The following is a 17,158-nucleotide window of genomic DNA, read 5'->3' on the forward strand; positions in this document are numbered from 1 at the left end:
AAAGATAAAGGGGAGAAGGAAAAGGAGTAGTAGGGAAAGCCTTCAGACCGAATGCTTAAATGAGGCCTGTGAAAGGAGAGGGTGTAGATCAGAGCACTGGGTGGCAGGGACTCAGACTGTCATAGGTTTGAGAAAGACTCAACTAATGTGACAGTTTCCTCAAGCACAGATTCCCCATAGAAGGGTCTTGTGTTTCCACCATGCTCAGTCCTTGAATGGGCCTACCTCTGTAGCAAGGGACCTCAGCTCCAATGCTGATACAGATCCCAAGGCACCAGAGCTGGGTGCTCTCAGCTTCCCAAATTCCCTGTGGTAGGTTCTCGCTTGAAGGCAGGTATGGGCATCCTTGCCATGGCTGCTATGACAAGAGAGCCTGGGGAATGCAGAGTAGAGCAGTGGGAATGAATCTAAAGGCAAATAGGCTAATGACGGGCACATGGGTACAGAAAGTATCCATGTGGGTAATTACATTCAGTGGTTGTGGTCAGTGTTTTAGCGCCTAGATTTGGGAGTGTTGATCTAGGATTAAAACTGTCTAATTACTCTTTTTAAGAAATCAACATTTCATCAAATAAAACAAATTTGATGTTTAAGAATGTTAAAAACCATATGGGCAACTTAAAAAGGGAGCTGTATTATGAACTAAAGAATGCAAATCTGCAGCCAACCTAACAACCACTGACCTAGCCTCCTACTCCCCTCAGATGGATTGAGATGCTCCAATTCAGAAAACTAGTTTGTAGAAAGGCTAGACTCCAGATTTTTGACATGACATTCACATTAGGGATCTAATAATGTTTAGCAATGTTTCATAGTTCACAACAGAAACTAGGCAACTTTGAATTTAAGTATATTGCTATGTAAGACAAAAAAACCAACCCCACCTTGTTGACAGTTTATTTAAGTAGACTTGATCAAAAGTGAAATTAAGAACAACCAGTCCCGCCTGGCTGGGTAGCTCAGTTGATTAGAGTTGTGTCCTGATATGCCAAGGTTGTGGGTTTAATCCCCAGTCAGGGCACATACAAGATTCAACCAATGAATGCATAAATAAGTGGAACAACAAGTTGATCTCTCTCTCTCTCTTTCTCTCATTCTCTCTCTCAAATCAATTTAAAAAATAATTTTTGTAACTATTGTATATATGTCTATAAATACACTTTAAGTAGTTTTCTCATTAAGAACAATGGCACACAAAGGCATATTAAAAGGTCTCAGATTGAGGCTAAAGTGTATAAATAGTTGTAATGGAACTTCAAGTTAATTGTTGGGATTATGGTACCATCCAATTACAGCCTCCTTGAAAATTTCTAAATATATGCCATGTTACTTATCCTTTGCTGGAAGAGCTCTGTAGCATTATAACTGCTTAGCTGTTATAAAATGTTGGATTGTAAAGTGTCAATGTGCAATAAACTTGCTTTCAAATAGATACACCCTGAAACCTTGCAGTTTAATCACTTAGTCCACTAAAGACAGACTAGGGGGCATTATTATTTAAAGATATCTCAGGGGGATTGGGAAGATGGTGACAGGCAGGAAGGTAGGGAGGGAGGGAGTGTGAGAGAGTGAGGAACCCATAGAGGAGAGTGTAGACGTGTGTGGTGTGTGTGTGTATGAGCTAGGGACAGTTAGATTCTGCAGGTCCTCCAAGGGGCTGCCAAGCCAGGCAGTCTTAGACTGCGGAGCCCTGCGCACAAAGCGGACACTTCTGGGTGGCTGGTGCGGGCACAGAGACCATGCCATCTTGAGAAACAGAGCTGCTTGAGACTAGCATCCTGGTCTCAGACACAAACCAGGACCCTGCAGCCACTGGGGACAGAGAACTGTGACCACAGCTTCAGACCAACAGACAACAAGAATCCAGACTTCCCGGTAGCAGATTTCTGTGAGTCAAAGAGCCTATCCCCCTTGCCGCAGGCTCGCGGATAGCGCCACAGTAACTGATAGACCCGCCCCTCGCTGAAGCCACAGCGCCCCTACAGGAAATTGAGCTTTGTGGGCCACAGCTCCCCTACCGGGAATTTGAGCTTCAGAGTACCCTCTGGACACAGCGCCCCTACAGGGAATTGGAGCTAGAGAGAGCATGCGGACTGCAGTGCTGCTACTGGAATTTGAGAAACTGGAATCTGTTCCCCACAACGCAATCGGGTGAACAAACCCGAAGCCCACGCAGGGCAGCAGTGTCACCTGACTTTGATTCTGGGCAAGCGCACACTAAAGTCAGTTTTCCACAGCTCACAAGGAAGTCTGTTTTCCGCAGCACAGGCACGCCACAGAGCTATTGTGCAACCCAGTCCCCCATGGTGACCTGGACCCAAATTCCGCCGGCAAGAGGCAGCACTGAGCACCACCGACTTGACTCTGTTTCTTACCGTGTGCGCCTGGGATCACTGACTCACAGCGCATTCACACTAAGAGCCAGTGACTCCAATATTGGTGCCTGCACACATGGGGACCTAGATTCTCAGCGAGAAGCCACACGAGGCAACAGAGACTCTGATACTCGATTCTTGGTGCAGACACAGGGAAACTCTGACTCCTGGCACGCGCTAGGGGACTCATTTTTGGCACATGCCAACATTGCGGCGCAGGCAGGGTCCCTGATTCTAGGTGCGCACACGAGACCACACTGAATGCTGAAAACACTGACCCTGGGCAAGCCTGGTTCCCACCAACCCACAGCAGCCACACGTCCTAGTGTCGGGGCACTTCAGTGACACTCGGGTGGTGCGAAGCTCCCACAGCACACGGCCCAGGTCCACGCAACTCAAAGTTTGAACCTTCTAGTGATAGTCAGAATGGGGAGACAACACAATCCCCAGAGGAAAGAAAATGAGGAGTCTCCAAGAAAGGAAATTAGTGAAATTGAAGCATGCAACATGACCGAAAAAGAATTCAGAGTAATGGTCATGGAATTTATACATGGGATGGATGAGAAAATCAACAACCTATGCAAGAATCAGGAAGAAATGAAAAGTGATATAGCTACAATCAAAAACACCATGGAAAGTTTCAATAGCAGACTAGAAGAAGCAGAGGACCGAATTAGTGAGTTAGAAGATCAAGTACAGAAACAAGCCCAATCTGAACAGCAATTGGAGAAAAAAATTAAAAAGCAGGAGGAAAGCTTAAGGGAGCTTTGGGACAACATGAAACAAAGTAACATACGTATAATAGGGCTGCCAGAAGGACAAGAAGAGCAGCAAGGATTAGAAAATCTATTTGAATAAATAATGACAGGATATTTCCCGGATATGGGGAAGAAAAAAGTTACACAAGTACAGAGAGTCCCAAGCAGGATCAACCCCAAAAGACCCACACCAAGATACATCATAATTTCAATGGCAAAAACCATGGACAAAGAGAAAATCTTAAAGGCAGCAAGAGAGAGACAGAGAGTTACCTACAAAGAAACCCCCAGCAGATTATCAAATAATAACTCAACAGAAACACATCAAGCTATAAGGTAATGGAAGGAGGTATACAAAGTGTTGCAAAGCAAAGTACTGAATCGAAGAATACTCTATCCAGCAAGACTATCAATCAAAATTGAAGGGGAAATCAGGATCTTCACAGACAAAAAAAAGCTAAGGGAGTTTATCACCACCAAGACAGCAATGCAAGAAATGCTAAAGGGAATAGTGTAAAAAGAAGAAATAAACAGGTAAGATGAAACACAGACACAAAAATAGATATGACTACAAACAAATACCTTTCAGTAATAACTTTAAACGTAAATGGACTAAATGCTCTAATCAAAAGACATCGAGTGGCTGAATGGATAAAGAAACACAACCCATATATATGCTGTCTACAAGAGACCCACCTCAGAACAAAGGACTCACACAGATTGAAAGGGAAGGGATGGAAAAATATATTTCAGGCAAATGGAAATGAAAAAATAAAGCTGTGGTAGCAATACTTATATCTGACAAAATAGACCTCAAAGTAAATGCCATAACAAGAGATAAGGAAGGCCACTTTATAATACTAAAGGGATCGATACAACAAGAGGATATAACCCTGATAAACATACATGCACCCAATGCAGGAGCACCCAAATACATAACAAAACTCCTGGAAGATATCAAGGGAGAGATCAACAACAATACAATCATAGTAGGGGACTTTAATACACCACTGACATCACTGGATAAATCCTCTAGACAAAAAATCAGCAAAGATATAGCAATCCTAAATGACTCACTAGATCAGATGGACTTAACTGACATCTTCAGAATATTTCACCACAAAGCCACAGAATATACGTTCTTCTCAAGTACACATGGGACATTTTCAAAAATAGACCACATATTGGGTAACAAGCAAACTCTCCCCAAATTCAAAAAGATTGAAATCATATCAAGCATTTTCTCAGACCACAGTAGAATAATATTAGAAATAAACTACAATAAAAACATTCCAAAAAATTCAAACACTTGGAAGCTGAATAGCATGCTACTAAACAATGATTGGGTTATCAATGAGATGAAAGAAGAAATTAAAAACATCCTGGAGACTAATGACAATAAAAACACAACATTGCAAATCCTATGGGACACAATGAAAGCAGTCCTGAGAGGGAAGTTTATAGCTCTACAGGCCTACCTCAAAAACAAGAAAAAATGGTAATAAATTATCTAACTCAACAACTCAAAGAATTAGAAAGAGAGCAACAAGAAAAGCCCACAGTGAGCAGAAGGAAGGAAATAATAAAGATCAGAGCAGAAATGAATGACACAGAGACCAAAAAAAAATACAAAAGGTCAACAAAACCAAGAGCTGGTTCTTTGAAAGGATAAACAAGATTGATGAACCTCTAGCCAGGCTCACCAAGAAGCAAAGAGAGAGGACCCAAATAAACAAAATCGGAAATGAAAGAGGTGAAATAACAACAGATCCAGCCGAAATACAAAGGATTGTTAAAAAATACTACGAACAACTCTATTCCAACAAACTGGACAACCTGGAGGAAATGGACATATTCCTAGAAAAATATAACCTTCCAAAATTCAATCAGGAAGAATCTAAACAGCTCAATATGCCAGTAACTATGGAAGAAATTGAAGCAGTCATCAAAAAGCTTCCGGCAAACAAAAGCCCAGGGCCAGACGGCTTCACAGGGGAGTTTTACCAAACATTCAAGGAAGAACTAAAACCTATCCTCCTCAGACTATTCCAAAAAATTCAAGAGGAAGGAACACTTCTAAGCTCCTTCTATGAAGCCAGCATCACCCTAATACCAAAACCAGATAAAGACAACACAATGAAAGAGAGTTATAGGCCAATATCCCTCATGAACATAGATGCCAAAGTCCTCAACAAAATTCTAGAAAATAGTATCCAGCAATACATCAGAAAGATCATACACCATGACCAAGTAGGATTTATCCCAGGGATGCAGGGATGGTACAAAATCTGCAAATCAATAAACGTAATACATCACATAAACAAATTGAAAGATAAAAATCACATGATCATATCAATTGATGCAGAAAAAGCATTTGACAAAATCCAACACTCCTTCTTGATCAAAACACTCAGCAAGGTGGGAATAGAAGGATCATACCTCAACATAATAAAAGCCATATATGAAAAACCCACAGCCAACATCATTCTCAATGGACAGAAACTAAAACCATTTCCCCTAAGAACAGGAAAAAGACAGGCATGCCCACTCTCACCACTCCTGTTCAACTTAGTACTGGAAGTACTAGCCATTGCGATCAGACAAGAAGAAGAAATAAAAGGCACCCAAATGAAAAGAAGAAGTAAAACTGTCCTTATTTGCACATGACATGATATTGTACATAGAAAACCCTAAAGACTCCATCAAAAAATTATTAGACTTAATAAATGAATTTGGCAATGTAGCAGGATACAAAATTAATGCCAAGAAATCTATGGCATTTCTTTACACCAATAGTGAACTTATAGAAAGAGAGACTAAAAAAGCAATCACATTTACCATTGCACCAAAAAAATTAAGATACCTAGGAATAAGCTTACTAAGGAGGTAAAAGATCTATATGCGAAAAACTACAGGACACTGAAAAAAGAGATAGAGGAAGACATAAACAGATAGAAGAACATACCGTGTTCATGGATTGGCAGAATCAACATCATCAAAATGTCCATACTACCCAAAGCAATCTACAGATTCAATGCAATCTCCAGTAAAATACCAATGGCATATTTCACAGACCTACAATGAACTTTCCAAAAATTCATCTGGAATAAAAAAAGACCCCGAATAGCTGCAGCAATCCTGAGAAAGAATAATAAAGTAGGAGGGATCTCAATACCAGATTTCAAGCTGTATTACAAAGCCACTGTTCTGAAAACAGCCTGGTACTGGCACAAGAACAGACTTATAGATCAATGGAATAGAATAGAGAATCCAGATATCGACCCAAACCAATATCCACAATTAATATTTGACAAAGGAGGCATGAGCATACAATGGAGTCAAGACAGTCTCTTCAATAAATGGTGTTGGGAAAATTGGACAGATACATGCAAAAAAATGAAACTAGATCACCAACTTACACCATACACAAAAATAAACTCAGAATGGATCAAGGACTTAAACATAAGATGGGAAACCATAAAAATACTAGAGGAATCCACAGGCAGCAAAATCTCAGACATATGCCATAGCAACTTCTTCACTGATACTGCTCCTAAGGCAATGGAAACTAAAGAGAAAATAAACAAATGGGACTACATCAAAATAAAAAGCTTTTGCACAGCAAAAAAAACCATCAACAAAACAACAAGAAAGCCAATTGCATGGGAGAACATATTTGCCAATGTCATCACCGATAAGGGTTTAATCTCCAACATTTACAGGGAACTCATACAACTTAACAAAAGGAAGATAAACTATCCAATCAAAAAATGGGCAACGGACCTAAATAGACATTTTTCGAAGGAGAACAGAAGGAAGGCTAAGAGACATATGAAAACATGCTCAAAGTCACTAATTATCTGAGAGATGCAAATCAAAACAACAATGCAGTATCATCTCACACCCGTCAGAATGGCTATCATCAACAAATCAACAAATGACAAGTGCTGGCGAGGATGTGGAGAAAAAGGAGCCCTCATGCACTGGTGGTGGGAATGCATACCGGTACAGCCACTGTGGAGAACAGTATGGAGTTTCCTCAAAAAACTAAAAATGGAACTCCCATTTGACCCAGTGATCCCACTTCTAGGAATATATCCCAAGAAACTAGAAACACCAATCAGAAAGGATATATGCACCCCTATGTTCATAGCAGCAAAATTCACCATAGCTAAGATTTGGAAACAGCCTAAGTGCCCATCAGCAGATGAGTGGATTAAAAAACTGTGTTACATCTACACAATGGAATACTATGCTGCAGTAAAAAAGAAGGCCTTCTTACCATTTGCAACAACATGGATGAAACTGGAGAGCATTATGCTAAGTGAAATAAGCCAGTCAGAGAAAGTCAAATATCACATGATCTCACTCATTTGTGGAATATAATGAACATAAACTGATGAACAGGGACAGATCCAGAGGCAGAGAAGCATCGATCAGACTGCCAGACCTCAGAGGGATTGTAGGGTAGGGTGGGGGAAAGGAGGAGAGATCAACCAAAAGACTTGTATGCATGAATATAAGCCTAACCAATGGACATGAAAACCAGGAGGGTGAGGGCTTGAGTGGGGGGGGGGGGGTGTTGGGGGGTTAATGGAGGGATGAGGACACATATGTAATACCTTAATCAATAAAGAAATTAAAAAAAAAGATATCTCAGAATGATTTCTCAACAGAAACACATCAAGCCAGAAAAGAATGGAAGGAAATTTACAAAGTGATGCAAAGCAAGGAACTGAACCCAAGAATACTTTATCCAGCAAGACTATCATTCAAAATTGAAGGGGAAATAAGGAGCTTCAAAGACAAAAAAAAAAGGCTAAGGGAGTTTATCACTACCAAGCCAACAATGCAAGAAATGCTAAAGGGACTGGTATAAAAAGAAGAAATAAAAATGGAAGAAGGAACACAGGCACAAAAAATAAAAATGGCTACAAACAAGTAACTATCAATAATAACTTTAAATGTAAACAGACTAAATGCTCCAATCAAAAGACATCGAGTGGCAGAATGGATAAAAAAACATGACCCATATATAAATTGAGTGGCCAGATTATTATGATCTCTGAAAGCATAATAATCTAGCCACTCAGTATATATCCTATATAATAAAAAGCTAATATTCAAATTGTCCCCTCGACCAGGATTTCAACCAGGAGTTTGACCACCAGGCAGGTCAGCCAAGTGCCCATGTCCCCTCCCCTTGGCCAGGTTGGCTGGACCCCACCCATGCACGAATTCATGCACTGGGCCTCTAATATAGAGATAGATAGGTAGATAGATAAATAGATAGATAGATAGATAGATAGATAGATAGATAGATAGATAGATAGATAGATACACTGAGTGGCCAGATTATTATGCGTTCAGAGATCATAATAATCTGGCCACCCAGTGTATGCTGTCTATAAGAGACCCACCTCAGAACCAGGGACTCACACAGACTGAAAGTGAAGGGATGAAAAAATATCTTTCAGGCAAGTGGAAATGAAAAAAAAAAAAAAGCTGGGGTAGCAATACTTATATCTGACAAAATAGACCTCAAAGTGAAGTCCATCACAAGAGATAAGGAAGGCCACTTCATAATACTAAAGGGATCGATACAACAAGAGGATATAACCCTGATAAACATACATGCACCCAATGCAGGAGCACCCAAATACATTAAAAAAAAAAAACTTCTGGAAGATATCAAGGGAGAGATTGACAACAATACAATCATAGTAGGGGACTTTAATACCCCAAGACATCACTGGAAAATTCCTCTAGACAAAAAATCAGCAAAGAAACACCAATCCTAAATGACTCACTAGATCAGATGGACTTAATTAACATCTTCAGAACATTTCACCCCAAAGCCACGGAATATACATTCTTCTCAAGTGCACATGGGACATTTTCAAAGATAGACCACATATTGGGTCACAGGCAAAGTCTTTCCAAATTCAAGAAGATTGAAATTGTACCAAGCATCTCCTCAGACCACAATGGCATAATATTAGAAATAAACTACAATAAAAACAATAAAAAAATTCAAACACTTGGAAGCTGAATAGCATGCTATTAAACAATGATTGAGTTACCAAAGAGATCAAAGAAGAAATTAAAAACATCCTGGAAACGAATGACAATGAAAACACAACAATCCAAAACGTATAGGACACAATGAAAGCAGTTTTGAGAGGGAAGTTTTAACTCTACAGGCCTACCTCAAAAACAAGAAAAAATGGTAGTAAATCACTTAACTCTACAACTTAAAGAATTACAAAGAGAGCAACAAGAAAAGCCCAGAGTAAGCAGAAGGAAGGAGATAATAAAGATCAGAGCAGAAATAAATGACATAGAGAAAAAAACAAACAAACAAAAGATCAATGAAACCAAGAGTTGGTTCTTTGAAAAAATAAACAAACAAGATTGATGAATCTCTAGCCAGGCTCACCAAGAAGCAAAGAGAGAGGGCCAAAATAAACAAGATCAGAAATGAAAGAGGTGAAATAACAACAGACACCACAGAAATAAAATGATTGTAAAAAAGTACTAGGAACAACTCCACTCCAACAAACTAGACAATCTGGAGTAAATGGACATATTCCTAGAAAAATACAACCTTCCAAAACTCAATCAGGAAGAATCTAAAAATCTCAATAGGCCAATAACTATGGAAGAAATTGAAGGAGTCATCAAAAAGCTTCCAGCAAACAAAAGCCTAGGGCCAGATGGCTTCACAGGGGAGTTTTACCAAACATTCAAGGGAGAACCTATCCTCCTCAGATGATTTCAAAAAATTCAAGAGGAAGGAACACTTCCAAGGTCATTCTATGAAGCCAGCATCACCCGAATACCAAAACCAGATAAAGACAACACAATGAAAGAGAATTACAGGCCGATATCACTCATGAACATAGATGTCAAAATCCTCAACAAAATTCTAGCAAATTGGATCCAACAGTACATCAGAAAGATCATACACCATGACCAAGTAAGATTTATCTTGGGGATGCAAGGATGGTACAATATCTGCAAATCAATAAACGTGATACATCACATAAATAAATTGAGAGATAAAAATCACATAGTCATATCAATTCATGCAGAAAAAGCATTTGACAAAATCCAACACCTTTTCTTGATTAAAACCCTCAGCAAAATGGGAATAGAGGGATCATACCTCAAAATAATAAAAGCCTTTTATGACAAACGTAGAGCCAACATCATACTCAATGAGCAAAAACTAAAACCATTTCACCTAAGAACAGGAATGAGACAAGGGTGCCCACTTTCACCACTCCTGTTCGACATAGTTCTAGAAGTGCTAGCCATAGCAATTAGACAAGACGAAGAAATAAAAGGTATCCAAATTGGAAAAAAAAAAAAAGATGAAAAACTGTCATTATTCGCAGATGACATGATACTGTACATAGAAAACCCTAAAGACTCCATCAAAAAAATATTAGACTTAATAAATGAATTCGACAAGGTAGCAAGATACAAAATTAATGCCAAGAAATCTATGGCATTTCTGTACACCAATAGTGAACTTATAGAAAGAGAGACTAAAAAACAATCCCATTTACCATTGTACCAAAAAATTAAGACACCTAGGAATAAACTTAACTAAAGAGGTAAAAGACCTATACGCAAAAAACTACAGGATACTGAAAAAAGAGATAGAGGAAGACATAAACAGATGGAAGAACATACCGTGTTCATGGATTGGTAGAATCAACATCATCAAAATGTCCATACTACCCAAAGCAATCTATAGATTCAATGCACTCCCCATTAAAATACCAATGGCATATTTCACAGACCTAGAAAGAACTATGCAAAAATTCACCTGGAATAAAAAAAGACCCCGAATAGCTGCAGCAATCCTGAGAAAGAAGAACAAAGTAGGTGGGTTCTCAATACCAGATATCAAGCTGTATTACAAAGCCACTACAAAACTGCCTGGTACTGGCACAAGAAAGACATATAGATCAATAGAATAGAATAGGGAACCCAAAAATCGACCCAAACCACTATGCTCAATTAATATTTGAGAAAGGCAGCAAGAACATACAATGGAGTCAAAACAATCTCTTCAGTAAATGGTGTTGGGAAAATTGGACAGATACATGCAAAAAAATGAAACTAGATCACCAACTTACACCATACACAAAAATAAACTCAAAATGGATCAAGGACTTAAACATAAGATGGGAAACCATAAAAATACTAGAGGAATCCACAGGCAGCAAAATCTCAGACATATGCCAAAGCAATTTCTTCACCGATACAGCTCCTAGGGCAATGGAAACTAAAGAGAAAATAAACAAATGGGACTACATCGAAATAAAAAGCTTTTGCACAGCAAAAGAAACCATCAGCAAAACAACAAGAAAGCCCACTGTATGGGAGAACATATTTGCCAATGTCATCACTGATAAGGGTTTAATCTCCAACATTTACAGGGAACTCATACAGTTTAACAAAAGGAAGATAAACAATCCAATCAAAAAATGGGCAATGGACCTAAATAGATACTTTTCGAAAGAAGACAGAAGGAAGGCCAAGAAACATATGAAAACATGCTCAAAGTCACTAATTATCCGAGAGATGCAAATCAAAATGACAATGCGGTACCATCTCACACCTGTCAGAATGGCTATCAACAACAAATCAACAAATGACAAGTGCTGGCGAGGATGCCAAGAAAAAGGAACCCTCATGCACTGCTGGTGGGAATGCAGACTGGTGCAGCCACTGTGGAGAACAGTATGGAGTTTCCTCAAAAAACTAAAAATGGAACTCCCATTTGACCCAGTGATCCCACTTCTAGGAATACACTGAGTGGACAGATTATTATAATCTCTGGATGCATAATAATCTGGCCACTCAATGTGTATGTGTGTGTGTGTATGTGTGTGTGTGTGTGTGTGTTTCTGTTTGTGTGTATATATATCCTATACATATCTTCTAATAAAAGAGTAATATGCAGATTGACCATCACTCCAACACACAAGATGGCTGCCCCCCATGTGGACACCGGATGGCCACCAGAAGATGGCCAGCGGGGAGGGCAGTTGGGAGGGACTGGGCCTGCAAGGGAGGGCAGGTGAGGGCGACCATGCTTGCAGGGAAGGGCAGTTGGGGGGACCCAGGCCTGCAAGGGAGAGCAGTTGGGGGGACCAGGTCTGCAGGGGAGGGCAGTTAGGGGCAAATAGTCTGGCAGGGGAGCAGTTAGGCATCAATCAGGCTGGCAGGGGAGTGGTTAGGGGGTGATCAGGCTGGCAGGCAGAAGCGGTTAGGGGCAATCAGGAAGGCAGGAAGGCAAGCAGTTGGGAGTCCTGGATTGTTAGAGGGATCCCAGATTGGAGAGGGTGCAGGCTGGGCTGAGGGACACCCCCCCCCCCATGCACGAATTCATGCACCGGGCCTCTAGTGTGTGTGTGTGTGTGTGTGTGTGTGTATGTATATATAATATATATATATATTATATATATATATGTATATATATATATATATATATTATATATATATATTATATATATATATATATTAGAGGCCCAGTGCATGAAATTCATGCATGGGTGGGGTCTGGCCAGCCTGGCCAGCGGGAGGGGACCTGGGCAGTTGGCCAGCCTGCTGGTCGAACTCTTGGTCGAGGGGACAATTTGCATATTAGCCTTTTATTATATAGGATATATACTGAGTGGCCAGATTATAATGCATTCAGAGATCATAATAGCCTGGCCACACTGTGTATATCCCAAAAAACTAGAAACACCAATTAGAAAGGATATATGCACCCCTATGTTCATAGTAGCACAATTTACAATAGCTAAGATTTTGAAACGGCCTAAGTGCCCATCAGCAGATGAATGGATTAAAAAACTGTGGTACATCTACACAATGGAATACTATGCTGTGGTAAAAAAGAAGGAATTCTTACCATTTGCAACAGCATGGATGGACCTGGAGAGCATTATGCTAAGCGAAATAAGCCAGGCAGAGAAAGATAAATATCACATGATCTCAGTCATTTATGGAATATAATGAACAACATAAACTGATGAACAAAAACAGATCCTGAGACAGAGAAGCATCGATCAGACCATCAAACCTCAGAGGGAAGGTAGGGAAGGGTGGGGTTAAGGGGGAGAGATAAACCAATGGACTTGTATGCATGTATATAAGCCTAATCAATGGACACAGACAACAGGGGGTTGAGGGCATGAGTGAAGGGGGGGGGGGGGCAATGGGGTGATAAGGAAACATATATAATACCTTAATCAATAAAGAAAAGAAAAAATTTTTAAAAAGTTATCTCAGAAAATCTGCCTCCAGAAGATACTCAAACACACTCACATGCATTATCACCTGCAAACTACGACTAGACTTTCTGGAAATCCTGGTGCATTAGATGTTGAAAGATGGACATAAGAGGTTAAAGTTGCACAGAACTAAAAGATTGAATCAGTGTCTCTGGAGCAGTGTTCATTTTTTTAAATTACTGATTTGGAGAGGGAGGGAGGAAGGGAGGGAAACACTGATTTGCTGCTCCACTTATTTATGCATTCAATGGTTGCTTCTTATATTTGCCCTGACTGGGGATCGAACCCACAACCTTGGCGTATCAGGACACAGCTCTAATCAACTGAGATACTCAGCCAGGGCCTACTTAATTTTGTTTTAATTTTTGAAAAATAACTTGCAGACCTTGCTGAGTGAAGTACTTATGAAACTGAAAGGAAATGACCAAAAAAAAAAAAAAAAAAAAAGTAGACAGAGTTTAAAGTCCTTAAGAAATTTTAAAAGAAATTTGCAAAAATATAGCCACTGAAACTCAAGCAATAAATATGTGCTTAATGATTATCAATTTATGAAAATATTTTACAGACTCTCTCTTAGCAAAAGCCACACAGGCACCAAAACTGTGGCTTCTCTACCTAAAAGGCTGATGAAACAAATTCAGCTAGTAGTAATATTAAGCAATAGCTATGGAAATCACACCATGAAATGTTAAGTAAGATTGAAAATTTATTTTAATGCACAATTTTAAAGTAATGTACTTTCAACTAGGCTCTAAGATATCTAATGTATTTGATATATCAAGATACAAGTATGCTGTCATATTTTACCAAAAATATTCAGATAATCTTGAATGTGTTGTTAGCATACAATTTTGTATTTCAAAGACAACAGATAAAATTCTGGACTTCTTGTAGGTTTTTCCATGACAACGAGAATATTCACAGGAAAAATAAAAGCCTTCAGTGACATATGAGTCATGAGAATTTTTTCAATGATCTAATCTAGGGAAATGTGTAATATCGTTTTAAATTCCACATTGGGTTCTATTTAGTTTTCTTAATTATGCAACAAATCATAATAATAAAGTTTCTGCAATCCTAATGTTTTGAAAAATTGACGTATATTTTTATTTCCCTAAGATCTATACTTTTAAAAAAATACCTTTTATCATTTCCTTCTAATTTATAATTGATTTATTCTTTCCAGATGAAGTGTTGCAACTGAACTTTGGTGTAACGGCGCTAGCACATTTCCATCCTTTGACACTTTTCGTGTCACTGAATATACAGTGTCTCTTTTTTGATTGAATGTAAGCTGTAGGTATGCCAGGGAGAATGCCAACTCTGTAATACCCTTTCTCTCCCAGTTTCTTCACACTATTCCTTAGGAAGAAGGGTGCTTCCACGATAGATCAAGTTTAAGAACATTTTGTTTTTACTGTGTTTAAAGAGTTAGGGGTGTATCAACAGTCACCATGTCAAGTTAAATGTTAGCTGCCAACATAAAGCTTTCAGATTATCTCAAGAGATGAACCAAGATAACCTTAGGGGCAGCTCTGTCCTGAAACTTGGCATGTCTTCTCCTCTCATGCACTTCAAGATTTCAGTGGCAGAGTAGTTGGATCAATGAGGATAATTTAGGTTATAATGCAATAACAAAAATCCCCCAACTCTCTGTGACTTAAACAACAGAGAGGTGCCCCTCTCTCATGCTACATGACCATTCCAGGTCATCTGGGGGCAGAAGTAGATGCAACATTAAAATCACTCAGTTATTTAATCACTAGAGGCCGGTGCAGGAAATTCATGAACGGTGGGGGGGGGGGGGGGTGCGGGGAGGGTGTCCCTCAGCCCAGCCTACGCCCTTGGGGAATGTCCCACTGCTGATTTAGGCTAGACCCTGTGGGGATCGGGCCTAAATCGACAGTTGGACATCCCTCTCACAATCCGGGACACTGCATACACCAGTGACCATACTTTTCATACAGGTGAAAGGCATTTTGCTGTTGTAGGGGCGGCTACATTTTTTTGCCCTGATTATAAAAAGTAGTACATAACATGATCCTTCTGAGGCAGTAGTAGCATTTTCCCCATCTTATGGGTGGAAAAACTGAAGCAGAGAGAAGTTAATTGGCTTTGTCACAGTTATAAGTGTCCAAATCAGGGCTGACCACAAAATGTGCAAGCCAGAGTCCATGCCTGTCATCGCTGCATCATCCTGTTTTTTTCAGTGTTAGAGTAGCCTTGCCAGGTTTTAATTTTTAAATCTAAGAGACAATTCCCAATATATAGGGTAGGGTCCCTAGGCCTGGCTGGCTATAAGGGCTGATATGTGGGGCGACGGCAGGCGGGGTGATCGGGGAATCCCTGCTGACACCCACCTTAGCTGTCAGCCTGGCACCACCCACTGGCCAGCCCCGCCCTCCCCCCACCGCCACCAGTCGCCTCCCTCTGTGGGGTAACTGGCAGGCGGGGTGATGGGGGGGGTGGCCCTGCTGGCACCCGCGTTGGCTGACGGTCCTGAAGCCCGCCCACTGGCCAGCCCCGCCCCCCCCGCCCCCCAAATCGCTGCCACTGGTCGCCTCCCTCTCAGGGGGCAGTGTGCATCATAATGGCCAGTCATTCCATCATTCAGTCAAGTTGCATATTAGTTTTTTATTATATAGGATTATCTTTAGCTACTCAGATGCATGTTGATGCATTGTATTATGAGTTGCTTCCATTGTATTATGAATATTAATTTTATACCTCAAGTGTCAGTTTATGTAAGACTGAAGATAAAATGTTTAGTCATGCAGCTATTACAGTCAGAACAGTGTTTAATAATATCAACCATGAAGTGGAAAGACATCTTCGATGTTCTTCAGTAGAAAATCATTTTGTTGGTGGGAATCAACCTGGAAGTTGGTCTTCTTCCAAAAGGAGTTGAGTTGGAATCCACTTCACTACCTCAGGGCCAGGAGAAAACAGGTAGTGGTCAGTGTCCTCAGCAAGGGTCAGAAAGCAGTAAAACTCCACATACTCAGATCATTCCTGGCTAGTGGCTAAATAACAGAAAGCATTTTGAAGAACTGGGCTTATTAAGCAGTTATAATAAGGATCTAATGGCTATTTTTGAATATATGATTATTTAATGTATTTTTATATGGTTCAGTATTTTTCAAATATTCTGAAACAAAAATGTTATTTTAGAAAAAAAATTAAATATCCAATTGATGAGTCTTCTTATTTAAAATTTTAATGCATTTTAAGGATCTTGTATAAAGAAATAATTTAAATATAAAATGGCATGAGACATTAAGAAGCAAGTCTGTAGCGGGGGGGGGGCGGAGAAGAGACTATATGCGGATAAATGGTGCAAAAAAAGAAAAACAAGCAGGTCTGTAGATTTTGGATGGGGAGAGACTGACAGACGGTGGGGAGGGTGAGAGACAGAGGAGGGAGAAGAGAGAATTCATTTATACAAACAAGAGTGTTCACAGTATCCCTTAGTGCAATATGATTAAAAGATTATATCAAGTCTTCACTATATACTATTTGTGGTAGGTGGTAAACATTTATGTTTCTATGAACTGTATAGCAAAATGTAAATACTTCCTAATCCATACAGTTGGTTCATCATTTACAATAATAATTTGTGTCTTTTATAAAACCATAAATTAATAAACACCATCCAGGTAGTGTTACATGTTGTGCTTTGGGTCAAATTTAAAACTATAGCCAAAGCCTG

The sequence above is a fragment of the Plecotus auritus genome (assembly GCF_963455305.1).
Source record: "Plecotus auritus genome assembly, chromosome: 3".
In the NCBI taxonomy this organism is placed as follows: domain Eukaryota; kingdom Metazoa; phylum Chordata; class Mammalia; order Chiroptera; family Vespertilionidae; genus Plecotus; species Plecotus auritus.